We start from the raw sequence: 10,131 nt of genomic DNA, 5'->3' as shown, positions 1-10,131 counted from the left end.
AGTGATATAAATATTTGACATAATATATACCTAGTTTTCCCATGGTTTCATAATTGTATCTAATACTCAAAGCCATCTAGAATTATTTGCTATATATTGGTAAACTAGCAAACCCAGTCTTCCTTCTCCCTAGCGTGTGCAAGTTCTCCTCTGTTAACAAAGGAAACTTCTATATATGGTATCATCTAACTTTGTGTGATTGATTTTCTTCCAAAGAGCTGTTTTTATTATCTTAAGTCCAAAAGCATAGTTTAATTGCAATGTCTCTACTTCCCAAGGCACGTGTATGTGTGTGTGAGTGTGCATGTGTTTTACATTTCCACTTAAACCCTTTCACTCTTGCCAACAAGCTCAACTTAACCTGTGAAAAGCCTCCCAGAATTATTCTCAATCTGGTGTGTATAAAATGATCACTAGCTGAATTGCAAAAGTAAGTACTTCCAAACTTCATAACTACCTAAACTACAAATAAGCAAGGTTAGCCATCAATAGGGGTGGGAATGGGGGCAGGATAGAAAATACTTTTTGGTTATTGGCCAATAACCCCCCTATTTTTTTTTTTTTTTTTTTTTTTGGTAGTGCTGGGGATTAAACCCAGGGCCATGTGCATTCTAGGCAAACATTCTACCAACTGAGGTATATTCCCAATCCCCCAATAACCTCTTATTGAATGGAAATATCTCCATTTCAGGAGGATGAAGAGCACAGAGTGAGAGGACAGACTGTGTCCCTTCTGGCTTGCAATTCCAGACAACACTTTGAATCTACCAAATCGACCAACCTTTCTTTTTAATTTAGCCCTGCAATATATTTCAAAATTATATTTCCTGATTCCACCTAAGGCAGCATATGCCTTAAGGTGATTGCAGACACGTTTACTGTTAACAGCTGACATTCTAATCTCAGGGGATTAATTCTAAGCATGTTATGATGATCTTGCAAGAAGAATAAAGCAATCAGAATAGTGGCTACTGTACCTACTCATTCATATTTAGACATTCAACATAGTGTATATGGAGTACAAAATAATTAGAAAAAAAAAGAAAATCATAGAATGATATTGCTGTTGACTAGTGGAAATCTGGAGAGCTTCGTCAAGTGTTTTAACCACATGCATAATAAAGTATGGTGAAAATTTCCAGCTTATGTAAGTTTTCATGGGGTTTCTGAGTATACACCATTGGGAATATAGCTTTTGGAATTGAGTTTTTTATGTTACAAATATCTATTATGACTAACAATATCCAAAAGTTTAAAAGTCCAGCATTCATTCACTTAGCACATCTTAAAAAAAAAAAAAAGTACTACTTATAGGGCTTACAACTCCATAAAAAGTGCAACCATTCCACTGAATGCTAGTTAGATTCCTTGGGTTTAACCAATACTTCTATCTCTTGTACTGTACAGCAGAACATAAATGTGTTCTTGCTAAACACTTATTTAGGAAAGTAGTCTGATTAGAAAAGGGTAAAAAAAAAAAAGGACTTCAGAAATTCAGCAATCAGCACTTTACTGTTAAATTAATAACAGCCAACTTTCTCAAATATGCTAAAGAACATGCAATATTAGGTTTTGTCAGAATTCCAAGACTGAACATTGGCTATCAGCCCAAAACATACCAAAGCCATTATTCAGGTATGAGTGCTGAATGAGGGTCTCACCTATCTCCTCTGGCTTTAAATTTGGTCAAATTAAAGGTAGGAGGTGGGGATAAATAAAAAGAAAAATGAAGACTAGCTGACATTATAAATTTAAGAAAGTGTCAAAGGCAGCATACTGGTCTTAAGTGAAATTATTTGTCATTTTTATCATCTTTACAAAAAGCCTACTTCTATCCCCACCTTTACTTCCTTATGATGCAAATCCCTCTATCCTGCTTCTGATAATTTCTTCTCACCGATGTGTGCCACTCTGGTCCATAAAACTGTAACAGAAATTGCTCTTCTCTAGAAATATTTTCTTAATTTACCTCATCCCAGCCTTTTCTGTACTCTCCATTTATGTACTATTTATAGTCATGTATATTTAATGATTTTTTGATATTGTTAATGAAACTATGAAACCTTTGTAGATATTTACATCTTATCAAATTCATTATGAAATCCTTGATAAACACATCCATGGTTTTACATTTTCCCCCCATTCTTTCAGAATTCCTATGGCTGGGTTCCCATCATATCAGCACCAATGCATGTTTCTGAAAGTTTTGAATTCTAAAGTGGTAAAAAGTTAGCATAGAAATAGCAAATAAAAGCAATACTAGGCTGAATCAGCAAGAAGAAGAAGGTTGAAGACCAAGTCAAAAACTATTGAGACATGCGCTCAGACTGGACATTCTGATGAACTCAGCCCATTATAAGTATGGACTTTTCACCAACTCATTTTTAATTTTGAGAATTGACCTGAATAGAGTGTTATATGTTAAGATGCTATAATAAAAATTTAGAAGAAAATAAATGATCATCATGTGATTCCGTTGTTCCTAAAGCTTTAAGAAACACAGAAAAAAACAAATTGGTGTTTTGAAATTAAAGAACTGTATTCCTATGAAAATGATTTTTAAATTGTATCTACCTATCATTTTATCATATAATTTTTATATTATAGAGAATTTAAGTTTGGGGGAGGGGGAGGAAGCAAATAAAGGTGTTAAAATAAAACATGACTATGGAAAAATCTTGTAATTGAGTTTTATGGTTTGAAGCTTGTACTTAGTCTTCAATTATTATATGCATCTACTATTCAAATTTGTATTGGGAATTCCTATAAAATAGGAACAATGTAGAAGTTGTTTTGTACTGCTTTAGTGAATGGTTTGTAATGGATGAAGAGAAAAAAAAACATGAAAATCAATGTTAATTATCATCAATGAATATCTACTTAAGTCTACCCCATTAAAAACATCTGAATGCACTAGTAGTTAATATTCACTGAGAGTCTACTATGTGGTAAGAACTTACATATATCATTTTATTTTAAGCCTCACAATGATTCAACAAGTTGAATATACCATCATATTTTAACAGATGTTTAGAGTGTCAAAGGGTTTCAAAGAAGTTAAGTAATTTGATCAAGTTCAAATATCTGGAGAAGCAAAGAATTGAGCCGATTCAATTTCAATTCTAAAGTTTAAGATCTTCATAATTTAACAAGTCATCTGCCACAGTTGAGGGCCATCAACAATGAGAAAGAGAGATGCATAATTAACCCACAGAGCCCACATTAACTGTGTATACGGCTAGGAGAAATAAGATTTTTCTTTTCAGTTCTTAGTACCAAAATATTAATACAATTTTACTTATAGTAAGTAAAAATGATGTCATAATTATTTTCTTTTGATCATTGCTCTCCAAATTTAAAATTATTTCTAACTTGTTTCAATTTTTTATTTTCTTACAAATAAATCTAATGACTTAATATTTTTAAAGTTCAAGTAAATTTTATCAATTACTTAAAACAATTTTTCAAAGTAACATTAATGAAGAAATTAGTATAAAGTGATACTTGGATTTCACCTAACAAAACACATTTCCCCTTTCAAAAGCTATTTTAGAAATGCATACAAAATAAACACCATTATTTTCATTGTTCAAAGTGAGTCTACTTCTTGTTTCTCCCTTGCTTTTAACCTCTGATGAACTGAGAGACTAGCCAATACATCTGGAATGAATGATTCATGTGGTGATTTTCAGGAATGGATGAAGCAGAGGCAACTTCTGCTTAGACATGTGTGGTTTATCAATTTTCATGTCCCTCCATTAAATTCTGCAATTCTCATGTCAGGCATTTCTGCATGAGAAAGAGATGCTTGTTTATAATCTCATTCTCTTATAGGAAAATATATTCAATCTTTGGTTCCATGATTTAAACAAACAAACAAACAACAACAACAACAAAAAACCTAAAACATTTTTGCTTTTTGTTTGTTTCTGTTTTTTGGTACCAGGATCGAGCCACATTACCAATCCTTTTTACTTTTTATTTTGAGACAAGGTCTCTCCAAATTGCTGCGATTGGACTTGAACTTGCAATCCTGCTTCCACCTCCTCAGCCACTGGGATCATAGGCTTGTGTCACCATGCAGGTCACCTCAAGTGTTTTTATAAATTCTTCCATGACTCAACTCCATGCTGTGCTCTGAGATAAAATCAGCATTCCTACCAGTACAAAAATTTGAAGAAACTCATGTCTAAACTAGCCTACTTTTTGCCTTATTTCCAACTCGGCTAGACTGTGGAAATATGGCATAGTAAAATGAGCCAGGATATGAGCAGCAAAGGACCTGGATGTGAACCTGTAGGAATCCAATGAGTTCCTTCAATTATGAACATCCTTCCTGGTATTATCTACAATGATGGGGTAATAATACCTACAGAGATAGGGAAGAGCAAATATTATGATATAAAAAATTTCTTGGCACATAATAAGCCATTAGTTACTTTCACCTAAAAAAAATACGAAATTTTTGAATAAACTCATTTAAATAAGACATTGTGGAAATCAAGTTTTTTATGCAAAATGTTATACTAACCAGGCAATGAAACTGAAAGTAATTTTTAATGGAAGTATCTGTTTTATTATTTGTTCTGACTACTGTAATTCTAATTACTAATACAGTTTTCAACATGTGTTCAATATTCTTTCCACAGTGCCCATCTCCAATAGTATTTTGAAATTCTGTGTGACTGGTCACCTCAACCATAATTTGGGTAATCTCATTCTGTACTTATAAAATCAAGGGCATCCCTTAAGAAAACAATTTACACTTGCCAGCAGAGAGTAGTATTATGCTAACTTGGTATCATTGTCCAATAAGAAGTAAAACCACTGGGGAAGGAAAAAAAAATAGGAAAGTAAGAGCTTTTTAAGGATAACTTCTCTCTTACTCATATAAACTTAATTAGGACTTGCAATTAATTTTTGAAATTCTTCTATTTTGACCTCGAGGTTTGAAGCTTCATTTCTGCAGAGGGGCCCCATCAGTAAATCCACACATCTCCCTGCTAGGGAAGCAGCTGGATTTTTAAATGTGATGTCTTGTAGTTCTTATTTACAATCCTAATCACATCATTGATTTCAGTAATCTTTCAGTAAGAGTGGTTATTAATGCTGTCAAAAGAAAAAAACTGGTATTCAATATGTTTTTTTTCTTTTTTTTTTTTAATAAAAACTGGGTAATTAAATTTAAGCCCAATAATAACTCTAAAGCCCTCTGGGTGATTAGCAGTATCCCATTGTTGAGTATGCAACACAGAAAAGGCACTACCCAATACCTTTACTTAAAATTGTACATGCCTTCAAAAAATATACTCATTCTACAAGCCACAGATGGTTAAATAAAAATGCTAGAAGAAGCCACTCTTTATAATTCAAAGGTAACTAGATTTTTATATTTTTCCAACTCAAAACATTGGTATCACATAAACTTTTATCTGATTGATTTTTTTCCCTGTAACTTATGACAGCCCACAGAATCTATTTTGTCCACTAAGATAAAAGAAAAAAAAAAAAAACACTTAGGTGCACTGATCTTTTTATTAACCCAAGTGTGTCTCTAATACACTAAAAAATAAAATAATATTCTGAAAAAAGATGGGCTAAAACAAATATGAAGAGGTTAAAAGACATTTTGGGGAAATATGATTTTTCAATAGCCAAAGCAAGGGAAGAAAAGGGTAAAATGAGGTAATGCATTACGGTTTTCAGAAAAAGAGGTCATGAGGCAATAAAGATTGTCATACTAAATCACATCTATTTATTTGCATTCTGAAAGATGATGTGGAACAGCCAAAGTTTTTTCAAAAACTACCAAAAACCCAATATATAAAGCACTGGGCAAGGATAATGTATGTTCTATTTTCATTATACACCCACCCCCAAATCACAGGGAGGGAAATAAACATATATATATATATATATATATATATATATATATATATACACACACACACACACACATATATATATACATACATATATAATCAGTATGAAACAATATATGCATATATATATATATTGAATCAGTATCAAAAGATATTGCTTAATTTTAAAAATATTCTCTTATTGATCAATTTCTTTTATAGAAAGGAGGAGAGCATAGTATCTGCCCTGAAACAGTATTATTAGAAAATGATATCCTGAGCATTAGGATGTATAATTCATGTTGCTTTCATTTGCTTGGGCCATTGTAAAAATCCATAAATCATTTTCTTGTTCATGTATTGCTTAAGTGCAATTTGTCATTTTGCATTAGTGGGCTGCTTCAGCTCATTCAGTGCTTTTAATTCACTGTTTAGAGTTTAACAAAATACTGGCCCTGTCTGATAACTGAAAAGACACTGAAATGTGAAGCTCCACCAATATCAGCCAGGTTAAACAAAATGAATAGGCATGATTCTATTCTGAATATCAAGATAATGGTGCTTAATGGACTATCTAGTATTCTCAGTACCAAGAACAAGGACTGGTTTGTTCTCTGTTGAGTTCAAAACATTATATCACAGTAACTAGAAATACTTGAGTACTTATAGTAGCATAAGCTATAAAGCTTTCCCAGAAATTCTAGTCATTATTCACTGTTTACTAAAGATAAACAAAAATTGATACAGTGTCCATGACACCAGCTCCAAAGCTTTGCCTTTGTGCTTCTTCAGTTGGGTCAGAGGACCACAAATAAACCTATTTCATGGTTACCACAAAACATGCAAGTAGTCTGGATCCTTTGCGGTTGAACTATGGGCTATGTTTGCTGATAATGACAAGTGACAGAAACCACCTTGCTCAATCCTGGTCCAGTCTGGCATCTGAAACTCTCCTTATTGATAAATCATTATTTCTTTTAATTCTTTTTTGGTTTTGTTTTGTTTTAAAAAGATATTATCTCTCCAAGCTCCTAGCACATTGAAATAACAAAAGGATTTAGAAACAAATTGCTTTCGCATCAACTTAAGTCAATGCAAACACTCATTTATCCAAATTCTGGTTAACAAACTTGTTTCTCTCCCGCCCATTCCAGCAAAGACTGGGGGAAAAAGCAATCTCTATACCTAGTTTTATAGTTTGTAAAACGCAATTCAAGGATTCTTAGCCCCCCCCCTTTATTTCTGCCTCACTTAGAACGCAAAGGAAAGATAAATATGCATTATCGATACAACGTATAAACCAAGACTTATGAACCCAGATGTTTATAATCTTCCTCCAATGATAAAAACTTCTCCCCTTCTGTTCTGGGATGCAGTTCCTCCTAGCTCAGATAGCTGGCGCTCCTGGGGCTTAGCGAGGGACGGAGGGTGGATTATGTAAACTAAATTTGCTTCTCCCTTCCCACTCTAGTTATGGGGAGTCGAAGAACGCAGGACATACATGACACTCTTCACTTCAAAGAGGTCGTCAACCTCATCATCGAGATTGCAGCACATATAACCATGCCCTCACTAAATTCTGGGTTTTCCGGGGGAAGAGTGGAAAAGCAAAAGCTATAGGGGGATCTGCTTAATTATCACAAGCTAGAAAGTAAACCTGTTTGTTTAAAAGGCATTTTAAGAAAGCAATTTTAAAGTGTTGCTTTGTTTCTTGGGTGACAGGGTGGAGTTATTTTAATGGCTCCAGGGTAAGGAGGCAGAGAAGGTTATTAATACCAAAGTCCAAATGTTGGCTCCAAACAAAATAATCTCGCAATTGTCTTTGGAAGGACTCGCTTCTCAAAGGGCGGAGGGCCGGAGCAGTTCTATTCTGCTCAGAAGACCCCATTGTCACCCCTCTGGTCCCGGGTCGGCGCCGCGGAGACTAGAAGTCATTGAGGATAGATCTCTGGAGGACCCCGGCCTGGCGTCGCTGGCGCGGACACCGGCCTTGTTGACCCAAGAAATCCGGTAGAGCCCCCAACAGGCAAGCCCTGCAGAACCAGGGCTCCAAAGCAGAATTATCTGGCTTGCCCTACGCTGCTTTCGCCGCTAGGAGACGCTTGTAACCCACGTTTTCAGAGAGAGTTCCCATTCAAACCATCAGCTACCAAAAAAAAAAAAAAAAAAAAAAAAATACTGCTCAAGTGTTACAGTGGATGTAGTGATTATTTACAGGGAAATCTGGCCATCTCCCCACGTTCTCATCTCCACCTCTGGAACCTCTCTTGCTTCCAGCAAATGCCTAAGTCTGTTTAAACTTCATACACATTTTGGAAGCAGAAAATCTATCCCCCAAATTCTGGATCTGCATTGTCATTCAGCTGCATGTTTTTCACACGTAAACACGCGCGTACACCCGCGCACACACACAAGTGTTTCCATACGTACAAATGAACACATTAGAAAATTACCATCATTTTCACTAGGATCCTGGATTCTGATGAGTCAGCTTGAAGAGCTCAAAACATTTCATTTCAACCCTGCAGATCTGAATAAAAAGAAAAGGGGGAAGGGGTGAGAAGTAGAGATGGAATACCGTATTAATATTCAGATACACTATAATCTCCTTTTCATTGATCCACAGGTCCTTTTATACAGTGCCGCTTCCTTCTCGGCCGCAGATGTGATGCTAAAATCATTTTAACTGCAGCGGTTTTCTCTTGGCTGTGGCCAGTCCTCAATTTACTGCAGCTGGAAAAGGATTAGCCATTTTTGCTGGCATCCTTTCCTTCTAACCGTTCGAAAGCAGGACCCATATCCCTGAAAGAGCCAACTGGAGGGGGAGGGGAGCGGGCGATAGACAGGAACTCCCGGGACTCGCAGGAGCATGCCTCGGACCACAAGCAACGCCCATGGACACTCGGGCTCTTTAATTTCTGACTGTAGAAAATGGCAACATACCCCGGGGTCTGAAACAACTCACCATTTCCCGCAGATTGTGGTGGTGTTACTCTTGGGTCATTCATTAGCAGAAAGCCGCTAGGGAATCTTCCTACCCTGTGGCAGGAGAGGGAAACGGAACAGGGACTGCTTTCGTGAATAAACAACCTATTCCTTGTGAGCAGCCCATTAATTAATATAAAATATATTTATATATCTTTCCTTGGAGAATTAGCATTCGATCCACTCTCCAACATTGAAGAGTTCGCGCTGTATTTTAACTTCACAAGAACTGAATGTGCGGATGCGCCGCGTTGCCCCGAGCCTCAGGAGTGGGCACTCAGAGCTGGTCAAGCGAGTCCTTCGAAACTCAGGGGAGGCTGGGTCCGGGCTTACACAGAACCGAGCACAGGGTCGGGAGGATGAATACGAGCACCGTGAATGTGCAAACGTGTTTGCAAATACCCGCAGCGGTGCACACTCGAGGCCCCGAGTGTATACCGCACCAGCTTACGCCCTGCCCGCCTACGCAGCAGCCCCGCGATTATACCGGAGAGCTGAACCTAGGCGGGGCAAAAATCGGTGCCCGGTCCAACGTGGGGGAGGGGAGGGATCTCCGAAGTCAAAAAAAAAAAAAAAAATCGAGCGGAAAATAGCCCGCGCTGCCGGCGGCTGAGTGGCACTTGGCCAGACCAGGCGCAGGGATACCGTAAGAACCTTGCAGCGCCGGGTGGTGCTCTGAGACCTTGCTCCAGAGCCGAGCATTTGGATGGCGGGCTCCTAGGCAGTAGCTCAAATGGAACTCTTCAGTCTTTCATCAGTGCACTTTCAGCTCAAATGTACGTCCCAAATAAATTATCTATTTGGTAAAAAAAAAAAAAGAAAGAAAATTGTATATACATTTAGGGAGGCAAGAAGCACGTCTAACGCGGAAGCACGTCTATAGAAGCTGTCATTCCAAAATCCCTCCGCTTTTTAGGACCCACCTCCGTACCCCATTCCAACCGTTTAGCTCCTTTCCACAGGATCCCTCCAGACCCTCAGGCTTAGATTGACACATGCTAAATTATAGCCATTTTTTAAACGTCCTGTCAGTCTCTGCTACAGTCCCTTAATTGGGCAACCCCTGTCAATTAGTGGCCCTATGCAACTTTTTCCTTCTCAGTGTTTTCTTTCCATGATCAGTAACAGGGAAAATACCTTAAAGGAAAAAGAATGTTAGCATCATTGGAAATCCCGCTCCTCGGAGATAACACCGCAGCTGTTGCTATTATGTTTTTGCATTTGCTGATGCAAACAGGGGAACCTCTCTATTCCCTTCCCATTACCTGCGGCTGGGGACTGGGAA

The sequence above is a fragment of the Callospermophilus lateralis genome, chromosome 8 (genome assembly GCF_048772815.1).
Source record: "Callospermophilus lateralis isolate mCalLat2 chromosome 8, mCalLat2.hap1, whole genome shotgun sequence".
NCBI lineage: Eukaryota > Metazoa > Chordata > Mammalia > Rodentia > Sciuridae > Callospermophilus > Callospermophilus lateralis.
Note: the sequence above shows the minus strand (reverse complement) of the source record.